We start from the raw sequence: 17,051 nt of genomic DNA, 5'->3' as shown, positions 1-17,051 counted from the left end.
GCGGTTAAGAATCCGCCTGCCAATGCAGGGGACATGGGTGCCATCTCTGGTCCAAGAAGATCCCGCAAGCCATGCAGCGATTAAGCCCGTGCGTTATGACTACCGAGTCTGTGGTAAGCCCAGGAGATGCTACTACTGAGCCCAGAGCCATAATTACCGAAACAAGAGAAGCCAGCACAATGAGAAGCCCATGCTCCGCAAGTCAAGAGCAACCCCTGATCACTGCAACCTAAAGAAAAGCCTGTGGACAGCAGCAAAAACCCAGTGCAGCCAAAAATTGATTCTTATTTAAAAAAAAAAAAAAAAATTGTTAGAGAAAAGGTGACAGTAGGCTAAAGTTGAGAGAAGAGCCATTTGCGTAAATCGTAGGGCATTCCTCTACAAGGAGAGAAATCCCCTGGTCTACGTGAGGGGCACCGTGGTCTGATAATGGGGTGAGCACTCTAACCTGGATGTCCCAATGCGATCACGGCTGGGTTCACAGCATATTACTACATGGGCACCGATGGCAGATTTACCCGGCGTGACCTCTGGGCCCTTGAAGACTCAACTGTCCAACAGTTTGAGGGAGCAAGTGCTTGTCTCTCGGGACCAAAAAGCAATTATAAGACCCAGGGAGGCCAGCAAAGTTCGGGTTCAAAGAAGGTAAAGCAAGAGATGGCGTGTTGCTCCCTTGCAAGGCTGGGATGTGCCTTGCGCCCTCTGAACCTTTCTGCCTTCCCAAAGACATTTCCTTCTTTCTCTCTGTCACCTAAGAGTTGAGCTTCCCAGGTGGCGCTGGGGAAAAGAGCCAGAGGTTCTCCCCAGGGGTAAAAGAACCTGCCTGCCAATGCAAGAGACCCAAGTTCGACCCCTGAGTCTGGAAGATCCCCTGGAGGAGGGCATGGCAACCCACTCCAGTATTCATGCCTGGAGAATCCCATGGACAGAGGAGCGTTGGAAGCTACAGTCCATGGGGTTGCAAAGAGTCAAACGCGACTGAAGCGACTTAGCACGCACATATCTAAGGACTAAAATGCTGCAGGCAGCTACCTTCACACAGGAAATGACAAGTTACTCAGGACACTAAAAGCCTTTCCCGTTTTAAGCAAAGTTAGCTCCTTTTGTCTAACAAAATTAAATATGTAGCTTTAGAGAGTTCATCCCCTTGAGAAATTAAAACAAGAGCCCCTGGACAGAACAAAGCAACTAATTTCCACAACAGAGAGAGCCTTCAACTCAATCTTCCTTGATAAAACTCCACCAGAGGAACAGGTTCCATCCTATTGTGTCCGTTGATTACAATTAACATTGGGTGTTTCTCTGTTTATAAATATAGAAAGAAGCAACAGAACTGGGTTAAAAAAAAAACAAAAACAAAAAGAAGAAGAAAAAAAATAGAAGAGGGAAAAAAATTTTTAAAAAAAAGAGAAAAAAAATAAATCTTTGGCTAGGCCATTTCTCAAGGGAAAAAAAAAAAAAAAATATATATATATATATATATATATATATGAGATCAGAGTGACAATAACTCCAGTTAAGCAATTCTCCCCATGACCTTGAGAAGGTCTAAATCGCTGACAGCATTTTTTTTTTTTTTTTTTAACGTTCACTTTCATCTCTCAGTGTTATTTTGAAAACATTACTCTTTAGTAGCTACCCTGGAGCAGAGTCCTGTCCCCCCACCGCCAAACAAGGTTATCAGTTCATTTCCACCGGCCCGGCCAACATTTTTCTTTTAAGTGAAGGCTGAGCGCCTCTTGGAGGAAAACAATATTGCATCAGAAGACAGCAATATTTAGCCTGTCTCTTCCGAGAGACAGAGACAAATGTTCTGTGTGCTCAGGAGGGAACTTTATTTTCACCTGCACCCGTAGATCAAGAAGGCTCAGGGACATTAGGTCTGACCGAATAGAAGGGGGACCGCTCGGGTCACCGGGGACATTGGCCATCTTCTGCCAACTCCGTGCAGATGAATGAATTCTAGCAGGCGGCACAGTGAACCATCAGGGATCCCTGAGTCCCTCAGCCACCCATTCTGACTTTGTCATTGTTTAGTCCACTCTCTTGTGAGCCTTTGGACTGTCGCCTGCTAGGCTCCATGGGATTCTCCAGGCAAGAACACTGGAATGGGTAGCCACTTTCTTCTCCGGGGGATCTTCCCGACCCAGGGATCGAACCCGTGGCTCCTGTGTCTCCTCGCTGGCAGGCAGGTTCATGACCACTAGTCCCCCCAGGGAAGCCCCATCATCACTTACACAGACGTTCCCTCATAGCTCAGACAGTAGAGAATCAGCTTGCCACGCGGGAGACCTCAGTTCGATCCCTGGGTCGGGAAGATCCTCTGGAGAAGGAAATGGCAACCCACTCCAGTCTTCTTGCCTGGAGAATCCCATGGACAGAGGATCCTGGCGGGCTCCAGTCCATGGGGTCGCAAGAGCTGGACGCAATTTAGCAACGAAACCACCACCAAACATACACATACTATGGAAATGAACATGAACAAGCAAATCGAAGAGAGACTGATGGTAAAGTAGGGAGATATACCTCTAAACCTGGGGTCCCCAACATGTGGGATCTAATGTCTCATGATCTGAGCTGGAGCTAATGTAATAATAATAAAGAGCAAAATTAAGGCAATACATTTGAATCATTACATTACCACCCCCGACTCCTGGTCTCTGGGAGAACTGTCTTCCATGAAACCGGAGCTCGGTACCAAAAGGTCGGGGACCACTGCTCTAGACGTAGCCTTCACTGCTACTAATGCATATTTTTATGACAACATGATTATCATTTATTATAATTATGTTACAAGCTTATAATATAATATATAAGCTTATCATAATTTATCATAACATTAATTCTATTCAAAAAAGTTTTGACGGTGCATAAGCACTGTCAGAGATGACGTGGTGGTTATAGTAACACAAAATGTTTCCGATACGCGAAATGTTTAGTCTGGGAGAGAAGTGAAACATTCAGTAAACAGGGAGGGTTTCCAGTTAGCGTGAGATGCTGTGAAATAAGGAATTTTACAGGCGGAGGAAGGCTTCCCCGAGAAGGGATGTGTGGGTGGAATGGAGTCAGAAGGCTGAACGGGATTTTTTTTTCCTAGCTCCCCAGAAAGGTCGGCAAAGGAAGGAAAGTGAAAGCATTAGTCACTCAGTCATGTCCAACTCTATGCAAATCCACAGACAATAGCCTAAACAGCTCATTAGAAAGCGGAGACATCACTTTGCTGACAAAGATCCATCTACGGGAAGCTATGATTTTTCCAGTAGTCATGTACGGATGTGAGAGTTGGACCATTACGAAAGCTGAGCACCGAAAAATTGATGCTTTCAAATTGTGGTGCTGGAGAAGACTCTTGAGAGTCCCCTGGACTGCAAGGAGATTGAACCACTCAAGCCTAAAGGAAATCAACCCTGAGCATTCATTCATTGGAAGGATGGATGCTGAAACTGCAATCCTTTGGCCACCTGATGCAAAGAGCTGACTCATTGGAAAAGACCCTGATACTGGGAAAGATTGAGGGCAGGAGGAGAAGGGGACAACAGAGGATGAGGTGGTTGGATGGCATCACCGACTCAATGGACATGAGTTTGGGTAAACTCCCGGAGTTGGTGATAGACAGGGAGGCCTGGCGTGCTGCAGTCCATGGGGTCGCAAAGAGTCGAAGAGAAGGAAGGGGTGCGAGCAGGTGGAATGGAAGTGAAGAGGATGCTAAGAAGAAAGGGCGAAAAAAGGAACGAGAATGTTATACAAGAGATGGAGGAGGAGACTTCTCTGGGGGTCCAGGGGTGAGGACCTCAGGCTTCCACTGCAGCGGGCAGAGGTTCCATCCCTGGCTCAGGAACTAAGATCTCACAAGAGACGAGGTGTGGCCAAAATGAGAGAGAGAGAGAGAGAGAGAGACCGACGGAGGAGAGACCACGCCAGGGAAGGGGATGGGTGTGGCAGACATCACTGAAGGTGAGAGTTGAGACTCATCCCCTGACACTCACAGGAGTGCCGCCTTCAACGTGTGGTAGGTTGAATGACTCCAATTCAGTTCAGTTCAGTTCAGTCGCTCAGTCGTGTCCGGCTCTTTGCGACCCCATGGACGGCAGCACGCCAGGCCTCCCTGTCCATCACCAACTCCCGGAGCTTGCTCAAACTCATGTCCATTGAGTCAGTGACGCCATCCAACCACCTCATCCTCTGTCGTCCCCTTCTCCTCCCGCCTTCAATCTCTCCCAGCATCAGGGTATTTCCCAATGAGTTAGCTCTTCGCATCAGATGACCAAAGGATTGGAGTTTCAGCTTCAGCGTCAGTCCTTCCAGTGAACACCCAGGACTGACCTCCTTTAGGATGGACTGGCTTGATCTCCTTGCAGTACCAGGGACTCTCAAGAGTCTTCTCCAGGACCACAGTTCAAAAGCATCAATTGATGCTTTTTTTTTTTTTTTTTTAACGACTCCACCCCCAGCCAAACACACATACATACCACAAAGCCATCCACTTCTGTACTTCCAGAATTCCTGAGAACACACAGCTTTCCCTGGCAGAGAACTTTATGTGGACAATGCAGACGTGATCAAACGAAGGGTCCTGGGATGGAGAGATGTCCCCAGTTCATCCGGGTGAGGCCAGAGGAATTATAAGTTCCTTAAAAGGAGGAGGGGACCTCCTTCAGCAGGTGGCTCAATGGGGAAAAAAATCAGCCTGCCAACACGGGGGATGGAGGTCCGATCCCTGGGTCGGGACGATCCCCCTGGAGGAGGGCATGGCAACCCACTCCAGTCTTCTTGGCTGGAGCATCCCCAGGTACAGAGGAGCCTGGCAGGCTACAGTCCTTGGGGTAGCAGAAGATTGGGACAGGACTGAGTGACTAAACAACTGAAAGGAAAAAGCAGGGGTCAGAGTGAGAGAAGGTGATGAAGGAGACAGAGGAGGTGATGGGACGAGGGAGCAGGAATCAAGGAGGGGCAGAACCAGGAGAAGGCAAGGCAGTGGATCCTCCCTCCCCTAGACCTTCCAGAAGGAACTGACCCTGCAGACCCTGGCTTTTGCCCCAGACACCTGAGCTGCAGCACTGACCTCCCTGTGTCCTGCTCACACCAACAACTTTGTGATCATCTGTTCAGCGGCAGGAGGAAATGAACACGTTGCAAAAGCAGTGGGAAGCGACACAAATGCATTTCCATGACCCCTTTCTTCAAGAGGGCTTCCCTGATGGCTCAGCTGGTAAAGAATCCACCTGCAATGCAGGAGACCCTGGTGTGATTCCTGGGTGGGGAAGATCCCCTGGAGAAGGGACAGGCTACCCACTCCAGTATTCTGGCCTGGAGAACTCCATGGACTGTACAGTCCGTGGGGTTGCAAAGAGTCAGACACGACTGAGCAACTTCCACTTTCTTTTCTTCAAGAAGACTGGCTGAGAACAGGGAACTCTGCTCAATGTCACGTGGCAGCCGGGATGGGAGGGGAGTTTGGGGAGAATGGATAAGTGTATATGTATGCCTGAGGGCCTTCATGGTGTACCTGAAACTATCACAACATTGCTAATCAGCTATACCCCGATACAAAATAAAAAGTTAAGAAAAAAAGACTAGCTGAGAAAAATACAGCGGACATAATGCTGAGACTTAAAGATGGTGCCTTTCAGGGAGATTGCAATGACTGATGTAGCATCTCCCAACAGAATGGCCTGAGAAAGAAATGAATTGGAAAGCTTCTCAACCAGCAGCTGGCATAAAACAAAGGCACACCATCAGAGCTCCAGAGGGTTCTCTCCAAGCCCTGAAATGTCACGCACGATGACACTTCTTTCCAAAGCCCTCTAGCCATTTCAACACAAGCATCCTTCCAGTTTATCCTGAAGGCATATGATCAATTCATGAACCTTCAGAAGTGTGAAAGCAAGATGACGCCATGGTGGGAAACGAGTTCTATCCTCAGATCAATTCCTTTTGAGTCAGATGTTCCTGAAGCCTTACTCATTCACACTGCCACTTTACTGCTTTCAGAAAAAAAAATATATATATATATTTTAGGGACTTCCCTGTGGTTCAGTGAGTAAAAGTCTGCTCCCAATGCAGGGGACCTGGATTTGACCTCTAGTCTCAGAACTAGCTCCCATAAGCCTCAATTAAGGGTTTGCATGCTGCAACTAAAATAACCCACATGCCTTAAAAGTAAAGAATTAACCAAAAAACATTGTTTTTTTTTTTTTAAAAATGGTTCATGGCACATCACTTTCAGAGATCTGTTCTGAGACTTAACCACAGAAAACCAAATGATTTGAAAATGCTTAAGAAGATTACACTACAGGCATTGTAAAACGCTTCGACTCCAATCTGACGTTCCCAACCATAAAATAACAAATGACCAACCATGATTCCGCATTCAGCCTCAGTTCCCCTCATCCATTGATTTTTGAGGAAGTCTGTGGTTTCAACATTTAAAAAAATTAAACCTACAATGTCAAGAGAATTCAGTCAGCGGAGATGTTTAATAGATTATAAAAGACTCGAGGGACTTTCCTGGTGGCTCAGTGTTAAAGAATCTGCCTGAGATGCAAGAGACTCCAGAGACGTGGGTTGGATCCCTGGGTTGGCAAGATCCCCCGGAGAAGGGAAGGGCAACCCACCCCAGTATTCTAGCCTGGAGAATCCCCATGGACAGAGGAGCCTGGTGGGCTACAGTCCATGGCGGTCACAAAGAGTCAGACACGCCTGACCAACAAAACACCAACAGAAAATTAAAAAACCCATGCAAATGCCAATGACACAAGAGACCAAAGGAACACCTGTTAGGAAAACTGAAACTCTGTAGCTGATATACGCTCCTTTTTCAAGTTACCCTTCCTGATGAATCTGCAACTTGGGGAAGGTGAGAAATTAATGAGGACACACATCCAGGACAGACAGCCCTTCACTCATCCGACGCCACCTGCTTCTCACCTTGCCAGGTTTTATTTGTTAACCTTCTTCCCAGAACAGCCTAATTTGAGCAAGCCAATCAATTACCATTAAAAGGACAAGGGAAAGACTCCACATCCCCTCCAAGGAAGCCTTAAATTTTCTAAGTAATTGAGAGGAAAACACAGCAGCTGAAATCGTAGTCCGTTTAGAAGACTTAATTACAGATAAGTCAATGCTAAATAATTTATAGTCTTCCGTGCATATGAACCAGACCAGAACAAATAGCGGGGAAATAAAAGTTCTCTACAATCAAGGCTCCATTGTGGTGGTTGTTGCTTAGTCGTTGGGTCATGTTTGACTCTTTGTGAACCCCACGGACTGTGGCCCCACCAGGCTCCTCTGTCCATGGAGATTGTCCAGGCAAGGATACTGGAGTGGGTTGCCGGGCCCTCCTCCAGGGGATCTTCCTGAACTAGGGATCGAACACCGAGTCTTCTGCATTGGCAGGCGGATTCTTTTATCCACTGATCCAGCAAAGGAGTCCCACCCCTGGGGTGAAAAGAAGATGTTTGGTCTCCTGAAACACAACAAACGTGGGCTGGAATGACTTTCTTTACCTCCATCTGATATTAAAGGTTTGAAGAAGGTCTGCACAGTGGGAAAGAGTCTCATCCACTCGGACGCTGGGCAGAAAAGCTTCAGGCATAGGACGGGACCTCTTATCCCTGGATAAAACTGCATCCGCCAGGCTGATTCCTTCACTGGTCAGCAGACAACACAGGAAGGAGGTCAAAGGGCTGGTGCAGTGTCCTTGACTTGCTCCCCTGAGCCACTCAGCCCGGACTAGACCTTAGAGCTACTGGTTTCCAGAAAGCACATATCCCTGTGAAAGGGTGTTGACCTGCGTTCACCCGTCATTTACTGAGAACCTTCTGAATGGCCTTGTCCTGTGATGGGAACACAGAAGACTGAATCTCCTGGACTTCAATCGCCAGGACTTCGAGCGTGGTCCAGAGGTTAAGACTCCACCTGCCAATGCAGGGGACAAGGGTTCGATCCCTCGTCTGGGAAGATTCCCCCAGGCCACGGGGCAGCTAACCGCACGTGCTTCAGTAACTCCTGAGCCCACGAGCTGCAAGTATGGAAGCCAGTACACCTTCGAGAACGTGCTCTGCAAGAAGAGAATTCACCGCAATGAAAAGCCCACATACCGCAGCTAGAGAGTAACCTCCGCTCGTCACAGCTAGTAGAAAAGGCACACAAAGCAATGAAGACCCAGGACAGTAAAAAAAAAAAAAAACAATTCCAACCGCCTGCCAAGAAGGATTCTGGAAGGTTCAACTAACAGAACGGGACCACATCTCCAGTCCCGTTTGCTAACGGTGTTCGTGAGGTTATGTTACGTGATACCTCACTGAGGTCCGAACTGTTCCATTCCCCATGACCCCATGTCACGCTTCAATAAGTATTGAGGAACGCAGTGGAAAATCTTATTTCAGCAGTCACCACGGAAAGGGAAGGAGGCAGGGCACCTTAGAGGCATATTCTTACATTCCATCAGTCAGTTCATTTCAGTCGTTCAGTCGTGTCTGACTCTTTGCGACCCCACAGACTGCAGCACACCAGGCCTCCCTGTCTATCATCAACTCCCGGAGTTTACCCAAAGCCACATCCATGGAGTCGGTGATGCCATCCAACCATCTCACCCTCTGTCGTCCCCTTCTCCTCCCACCTTCAATCTTTCCCAGCATCAGGGTCTTTTCCAGTGAGTCAACTCCTCACATGAGTTAGCCAAAGGATTGGAGCTTCAGCTTCAGCATCAGTCCTTCCAATGAATATTCAGGACTGATCTCCCTTAGGATGGCCTGGTTGGATGTCCTTGCTGTCATACATATTCATCAACATGCAATATTTATTTTTCTCTTTCTAAGTTGCCCTGAATGACAGGCTCTAGGATCATCTGCGTCCTAACAACTGACTCAAATTCAATCTTTGTAATGGCTATGTAGTATATTCCACCATATATATGTACCACAGTTTCCTTGTCCATTCGTGTGTTGGTGGACATCTAGGTGGCTCCCAGGTCCAGGTTGCAAACACTGGGGTGCTTTGTATCTTTCTGGGTTACAATCCAGACTGTGAGCTCTTTGCTATTAAGGTTATTTGTAGGGTAGGCATTGAGACACAGATGTAGAGAACAGACTCGTGGGCACATGGGCAAAAGGAAAGGGCGGGATGAATTGAGAGTAACACTGACTTACATACACAGTGAAATGAAGTGCAAGCCGCTCAGTCGTCTCCGACTCTCTGCGACCCCACGGACTATACAGTCGATGGGATTCTCCAGGCCAGAAGACTGGAGTGAGTAGCCTTTCCCTTCTCCAGGGGACCTTCCCCACCCAGGGATCAAACCCAGGTCTCCCGCATTGCAGGCGGATTCTTTACCAGCTGAACCACCAGGGAAGCCCAAGAATCCTGGAGTGGGTGGCGTTATCCCTTCTCCAAGGGATCTTCCCAAACCAGGAATTGAACCGGGGTCTCCTGCATTGCAGGTGGATTCTTTACCAGCTGAGCTAGTAAAATAGCTAGCTAGTGGGAAGCTGGCATATAGCAGGGGGTGTTCAGCTTGGGGCTCTGTGATGACCTAGAAGGCTGGGAGGGAGGCTCACCAAGGAGGCGATATATGCACACATATAACTGAGTCACTCTCTTGCACAGCAGAAAACACAACTCTCTAAAGCAACTAGGCTCCAATTAAAAAAAAAAAAAAAAACAACTGAGAAAAAGGCATATGTTTACGCAAAATATCCCAAATCACATACAACAAAAATATTTTTTCTTAATATTTTATTGTAGGTCCCCCCAGCACGCCCGGGCGTGGTGTCCCGACAACGCGCCAGAGAAAAGAGAAAACGAGTCCATTCCATCCTGATGTTAATCACCCACTTCCCGGAAGCCTGCTGAGTCACATCGCCTGGTTCTCTCAGACACGCACAAATGGGATCTCTGAACTGCCTGGTTTGAACCCTACAAATGCCCTTTGTTAAATCGTTCAGGGGAGCAGAATACAAAAGTCGTGATGACTGAAGGCGCTTCCTCAAGCAGTCCTTTCCTCTCAATTCTGATCATGACTGACGGGGGACAACAGTCGCCGAGGGACTGACCCGCCCTCATCAGGGCGGCGGTATCACACACACTTTTCTGTGGATGTCCGTGGATTCTCTCTCTGGGGCAGGTCACTTTCAGACATGAAATTCCAGGGAGCTCCCAGACATTCCTGAGCAAACTCCGGGAGCTGGTGATGGACGGGGAAGCCTGGCGTGCTGCAGCCCATGGGGTTGCAAAGAGTCAGACACGACTGGGCAACTCAACAACAACAACCCAGATTCAGGCTTGCATGCACCCCAAGTTTCAGCTGACAAACACGTGCTGTATGGTTAACAGATTGGAGCGGGTGCATTCACAAAATTCCTAATGATGAAAGCATACACCTATAGTATCCATAATTTAATGTAGTATCCATGATTTGTTATATATTAACGTGCATGCATGCTCAGTCATGTCTGACTCTTTGCAACTGCATAGACTGTAGCCCACCAGGCTTCTCTGTCCATGGGAATTTCCCAAAGCAAGAATACTGGAGTGGGTTGCCATGTCCTCCTCCAGGAGAACCTTCCTGACCCAAGGATGGAACCCGAGTCTCGAATGTCGCCTGCATTGGCGGGCGGGTTCTTTACCACTAGCGGCATCTGGGAAGCCCTTCACCGGTGCACTTATATATCATGCTCCTTTTTGGGTTTCGTGGTCTGCAGTGAAGTAGAAGCCACTCAGTCGTGTCCAACTCTCTGCGACCCCCATGGACTATACAGTCCATGGGATCCTCCAGGTCAGAATACTGGAGTGGGTAGCGGTTCCCTCCTCCAGGGGAATCTTCCCAGCCCAGGAATCGAACCCAGGTCTCCCGCATTGCAGGCGGATTCTTTACCAGCTGAGCCACAAGGGAAGCCCATATTCAGAGCTGTGTGGTCTGGAGCTCAAACTCCAGACCTGCTAACCACGGCCTGTCCTGAGAACCAGGATGGCCTGCGTAATTGCGTGACCGCTCCTTGCAGGGCAGCTGCTGACATGAGGACAAGCGCCGATATTGTCCTACAGGTTGGTGGCGTGAGAAGGGAGACACGTATGGGGCTGGCCAAGGAGTTCCTTGCAGTTTCCAACTTTTCGGCCAACCCAATACTTGTGCAACTTCACGCCCTGGTTACATATATCCAATGTTCCTCCAAAAAGAAAATGACAATACCAAAAAAAAAAAAAGAAGTTTCAGAATTCACAAGAGAAACGGATTTGATTAATGTGATGTTATTGATCACTGAGCCGTATATCCTGATGAGAAATGTGTGTGCACACAACTCCTTTGATAAAATAGGTACGTCTACACAAGATAAAAAAAGCAAACTGCTTCTCACCCGATACCTTTCACATTTGCATGTTAATCGCAAAACCGGGGGCGGCATTAGTCTTTTCTTATTCATTACAAATTAGCTTTTTGGGGAAGTCAAAAACAAAAAACAACCTAGCATTTCTTTATGGCAGGATATAGGAAGAGGACTTTGGAAATCTAGTTTTGTTGAAAGCAGGAGTCCAGTGAAGGACATGACCTTGACAATCACCTAAAATCTTGGAAAGCCACTCAAGTTTGTTAGAGTGAAGACTGGGAAATTAAGTGGTTAAACAGTAAACAGATACTTAAAAGCCAGAGTTGGACACGACTTACCGACTGAACAAGCAGAAACAATAATCACATATATATAAGCAGGGCTTGAATGGACAGCTGACTCATGAACAACCTTAGCTATTTATTTGAAATACATTAAGGCATACTCTTTTTAGTATATTGAGATACTTTTAAAGGGCTTCCCCGGTGGCTCAGATGGTAAAGAATCTGCCTGCGATACGGGAGACCTGGGTTCAATCCCTGGGTGGGGAAGATTCCCCTGGAGGAGGGCATGGCAACCCACTCTGGGATTCTTGCCTGGAGAATCCCCACCGATAGGAGCCTGGTGGGCTACTGTCCATGGGGTTGCAAAGAGTTGGACGCGACTGAGCAACTAAACGTGCATGCATTCTTTTTATTTTTTTATTTTTTTTTATTTTATTTTATTTTTTTGATAGCATTTTGTTTATTTTTTTTTTTTTCAGTGGGTTTTGTCATACATTGATATGAATCAGCCATGGATTTACACGTATTCCCCATCCCATTCCCCGCTCCCACCTCCCTCTCCACCCGATTCCTCTGGGTCTTTTTAAATTTTCTTTTTAAATTTTAAGTATGCGGCGGTGGGGGTCGGGGGGGTAAGCGTGTCGATTTTGACTTGTAAAGCAACTTCACTAATGTGAGCTCACAACCATCAAAGCATTCTGCCCATTTCCCCTTCTTTGCACTGTGCTCTATTTCTGATAAAAAGAAGGGTCCCGGGGCCTCAGTGGGCCCCCAGCCTGCATTAAAAGGACATCTGATATTTTGTATTCCACTCCTCAGGGCCTCACATAAAAATGCTACCAGGATACACTGAGGCCATTCAAAGACCTCAGTAGCTTGAGATGCTGCCTGCAGGATAAAGTGGGATGAGGGTCCATTTCAGAAGAAATATACCCAAGTTGAGTCAGAGGATTGACTCTTCTGTCTCATTAATGAGATAGCCTCTGCACTGTGGCTATTTGCAGAAACAAATGATTATTACAAAATCCTAAATTCACAAGGCATGCCAGTTGTACGGGCCGAAGGAGGCTGAAATCACTGCTCTGCACTGTGGTGAATTTGAAATAAATCTTTTTTAAAAAAAGAAAAGAAAAGAAAACCATTTTCCCCAGCAAAGCAATCTGAAAGCACTGCTAGATGTGAATTAACCAGGCAGTAAATGCTTCGAGAAAATAAACCAGCGGAGATCAATGTTGACTTTTTTCATACTTACCATTACATCGCCCTTCTAAGAAGATGCTTTTAAAAATGCCTCCATGAAAATCTACTTGATTGCTTTTCCATCTCAGCACATTTTTCCCTGTTACCGTAAAACAGAGACACAGAGAAAGAGAGAGAAAAATCCACTCAGTAAAAGAGATGGTATCATTGTGTCAAAACCAATGTGACATTTCTTCTAAGCCTTCTTTTCCGTGATTAGAAAAACTAGGGGGTAGAGACATCGAGTAATTCCGAACCGATTTCCTAAATTCAAGCAACCAATCAAGAAAGGATGCCCAAACAGTGATTACAGCAAATTGTAGCTTTTCTGTCTGACCACATGAGTCCACAGCGATTTGAAAATCCAGAATAAATTGAGACCATTGGAGGTCAGCAATGTATTAATACTTACCACTTGCACTCCTAGGACCGCCATTAAATTTTCATTGAAAATGAATAAGCAGTTTAGTTCATGTCTATGTTTGATCTCGTTTATTTAACTTAAGGATTTAAACTCTTTGCCTGGGCTTCCCTGGTGGTTCAGGAGTAAAGAATCCGCCTGCAATGCAGGAGACTAGGGTTCGTTCCCTGGGTTGGGAAGACCCCCCTGGAGGAGGGCATGGCAACCCACTCCAGTCTTCTTGCCTGGAGAATCCCATGGACAGAGGAGCCTGGCGGGCTACCGTCCACAGGGTCGCAAAGAATCGGACACGACTGAGGAGACTAAACAACAAACTCCTTGCATAATTGGATCTGTGGAAGTCCAACAACACGTTAGGCATCATTTAGTTGAGAGACTAATTCTCAGCCTGCAGAGATATTTTTTTTCTCCAACAACAGCATGTCAGACGGGCGAGATTCAAGCGGTCCATGCCTCTTGGCTCTCCTATGGCAAAACCAGGCTCTGTCTGGTCAGTAACCATCTTGGGACCACTTGGCACTTTCCTTGACACCTCATGCTGGAGTCTTCTCTTTACAGGACGACTCTCAACAATCCCACTTTTTCCCACTTCTAACTGAGGATCACCACAAAGCAAGCGACTCCCCGTGAGTATATTTGGACAGAGTACCCACTTGTCACTGAGAGTCATCACTTTACTTCAGCAGGAAGACAGCAAGTGGGAAGAGAGGATAAACCTTTCGACCCTCAATTTAACACATTTCAACTCTAGGGGAATATCAGTATTGAGTACATCAGGTGTTTGGCTTTCAAAGCTAACGACTCAGCCCAATCTTCGGTTGTAGGAAGCGAGGTTCACGGTCTGATTTTTGTTTTTGTTTTTTTTTGGATCACTCATAACACCTAGCCACCATTAGTTACTATGTCATAAATATCACCGATGCAAACGTAGTTGTGAAAATGAATTTGTATGAAACAATCTTAGTTGCATGCATTATTCTTGACCCCTCTACAGCCGTGGAGGACAGTTATCATCACACTGATTTTAAACACTTTCAGGAAAAATGATATTCAGATGTTAGGTCTCACGACTCACAAGCTGTTAAGACAGAGGTCGGACCTATGTCTACCTTGAGTTCAGAGAACACATCCTTTCACAGAATCAAGCTGCCTCTTTGTTCAAACGTAATAGGAATTGTTACGGTAGATAATGCATCTATGGTGGGTCAGCATTAAACGTGTGTGGTTCGTGTGTCCGACTCTTTGCGACCCCATGGACTGTGGCCCACCAGGCTCCTCTGTCCATGGGAAGTCTCCAGGCAAGAATACTGGAGTGGGTTGCCATGCCCTCCTCCAGGGGATCTTCCCAACCCATCAAAGCTGAGTCTCCTGCATCTCCTCCATCCGCAGGAGAATTGTTTACCACTGAGTCACCTAGGAAGCCCACGTATGTGGTGGGTCAACCTTAAACACACTTCTTTACGCACGGACTCTTTTTCACGTTTGGCCGTTCGGATCTTACTTCCCTGACCAAGGATGGAACCCGGGGTCCTGGTGAGCAAAGCACCTAGTCCTAAGCGCTAGAACACCAGGGAATTCCCATTTGGGCTCTTTTTATCCTCTCAATGAGCACAAAAGCCAGCATTACCTCCTTTCATTGGAAAAAAAAATAAAAACAAAATGAAGGAGGTATTAGGGAACTCACCCTAGATGGCAGAGCGGTTAATGGTGGTGTAGGGCTCAAAGTGAACACTCAGACTATCAAGACACATTGTTTGGGGTGGAGCTATTAATACCTTCTCTGTGTTGGATGCTTTGGTCCCCAGTCTAGGAGAATCTCGGCCTGACACGGCTTCCATCAAAGGTTACTTTGTATCAGGACCGGAGACTCAGTACACCAGTGATTCATATAGTAACAGCAAGCATCCATGGACTAGGAGGTATTATAACATAGCGGGATCACATACCACAACTTAGAAACTGGCTCTATTCCTCTTTCACTTGATCAGAGGTCCTGCCTTGGTTCACACCCACAGCTCACTGTCCATTTCACAACTAGGAAGTCAACTGTAGATGTGTGTGTGTCAGGAAAGAACTACCGAAATGATAAAACACTTATTGGGGGGAAAAAAAAAAAACAAAAAACTTATCAACGTGTCTATTACATTTGTGCTGGCGGACCCATTACAGATGTCCTGAAAACAGACAAATATGACAACAAATTGCTGATTAATTGTAAACTAGTAAGAAATTACATTTTATTATGCAGTTTCACTATATAGCATATAAAATTATATGCTACCATAGCGGTACCGTCCATAAAAGACTTACACTGTAATTGTTATGTTATTGACTCATCTGTGAAAGTTTGTGAAAGCTGAACTTCCTTGGTGGTCAGTGGTTAAGAATCTACCTGCCAATGCTGGGGACGTGGGTTCACTCCCTGGTTGGGGAACTTGGATGCCACGTGCTCAGGGCAGCTAAGCCCGTGTACCACAACTAGTAAACCCGTGTACCACAACTAGTAAACCCGTGTACCACAACTAGTAAACCCGTGTACCACAACTGGTAAGCCTGCATTCCACAATGAAGAACTAGTGCAGATTTAAAAAAAAAAAAATCCCTTGTGATGACTGATATTAAATCCTCAAGACACACCAGTATTGGTGAGTCACTGATATATTAGCAAAGACTGGCATAAACATCTTACGTCACGTTGCTTGCATCTTAGGGTGCAGTGAACACGTGAGTCAAAGCATACAGACCTCTGGCAGAATACTCGAGGCAGCAGCTGAGAATGGTCTACTCCACTCTATGACAACGATTCAAAGAAGCTTCTCCAAAGAACTTCATCTTTACGATCGACGACCTGGGGTTTCGTAGAGATGTTCACAGCCATTCCAAATGGCCCTGGGCAGTGGGTCAAGCAGATACCTAGAACGAACGGTAACAGGGACATAAGTACTTGCATAAAAGATGGCATTGATGGAGTTGGGACTTTTCAAGAGGGTACGAATACGATCTTATTCCCTGGTAGCTAAGTAATGTGAGCTCCCCTGGTGGCTGAGTGGTGAAGAATCCACAAGCAAATGCAGGAGAGGTGGGTTCGATCCCTGGGTTGGGACGTTCCCCTGGAGGAGGGAATGGCAACCCACCCCAGTATTCTGGCCTGGAAGAATCCACATGGACAGAGGAACCTGGTGGGCTACAATCCACGGGATCACAAAGAGTCAGACACGACTTAGTGACTAAACAACAGCAACAAATGATGTACGGTAAACACTGCCTAGAAATTCTCAGTTATTTCATTTCAGAAGTGTTTATTGAGCACAGACTTTGCGTAAGATTTGAGGATGATAGAGAAGAAATATCAGGGACTTTCCTGGTGGTCCAATGGCTAAGACTCTGCCTTCCAAAAGCAGCGGCCCTGGTTCCATCCCTGATCAGGGAACTAAATCCCACGTGCAATGACTAAAGACCCCACAAGTTGCAACTAAGAGTTTTAGTGCCACAACAAAGGCTGAAGAGTCCATGTATTAAGTTAAATTAAGTGAAGTGCAAGTCACTCAGTCGTGTCCGACTCTTTGCGACCCCACGGACGGCAGCCCTTCAGGCTCCTCTGTCCTTTGGGTTCCCCGGGCAAGAACACTGGAGTGGGTTGTCATTCCTGTCTCCAGGGGATCTTCCCGATCCAGGGATCGAACCCACGTTTCCTGCACTGCAGGCGGATTCTTCACCGACTGAGCCAGCAGGGAAGCCCTCAAGAAGTGTGAGCCAGGATTACAGCTAAGGGGGCCTGAGGTT

The 17,051-nt window shown here is 46.7% G+C and overlaps 1 protein-coding gene across 1 annotated transcript in view; it reads right to left on the bottom strand.

The window, feature by feature from the left end:
- The window catches only part of NLGN4X (neuroligin 4 X-linked), a 363,690-nt gene that overhangs the window by 309,386 nt on the left and 37,253 nt on the right, over nucleotides 1-17,051 (bottom strand). Inside the window, exons 2-3 of the mRNA XM_061136462.1 lie at nucleotides 16,013-16,181; nucleotides 12,861-12,947 (exon numbers count right to left, since the gene is read on the bottom strand). The gene's annotated coding sequence lies outside the window, so the exon portion shown is untranslated. The remainder of the gene's footprint in view (nucleotides 1-12,860; nucleotides 12,948-16,012; nucleotides 16,182-17,051) is intronic.

This window comes from Dama dama, chromosome X (assembly GCF_033118175.1).
Source record: "Dama dama isolate Ldn47 chromosome X, ASM3311817v1, whole genome shotgun sequence".
Classification (NCBI taxonomy): Eukaryota; Metazoa; Chordata; class Mammalia; order Artiodactyla; family Cervidae; genus Dama; species Dama dama.
This window is presented reverse-complemented; position numbering and strand designations above follow the sequence as displayed.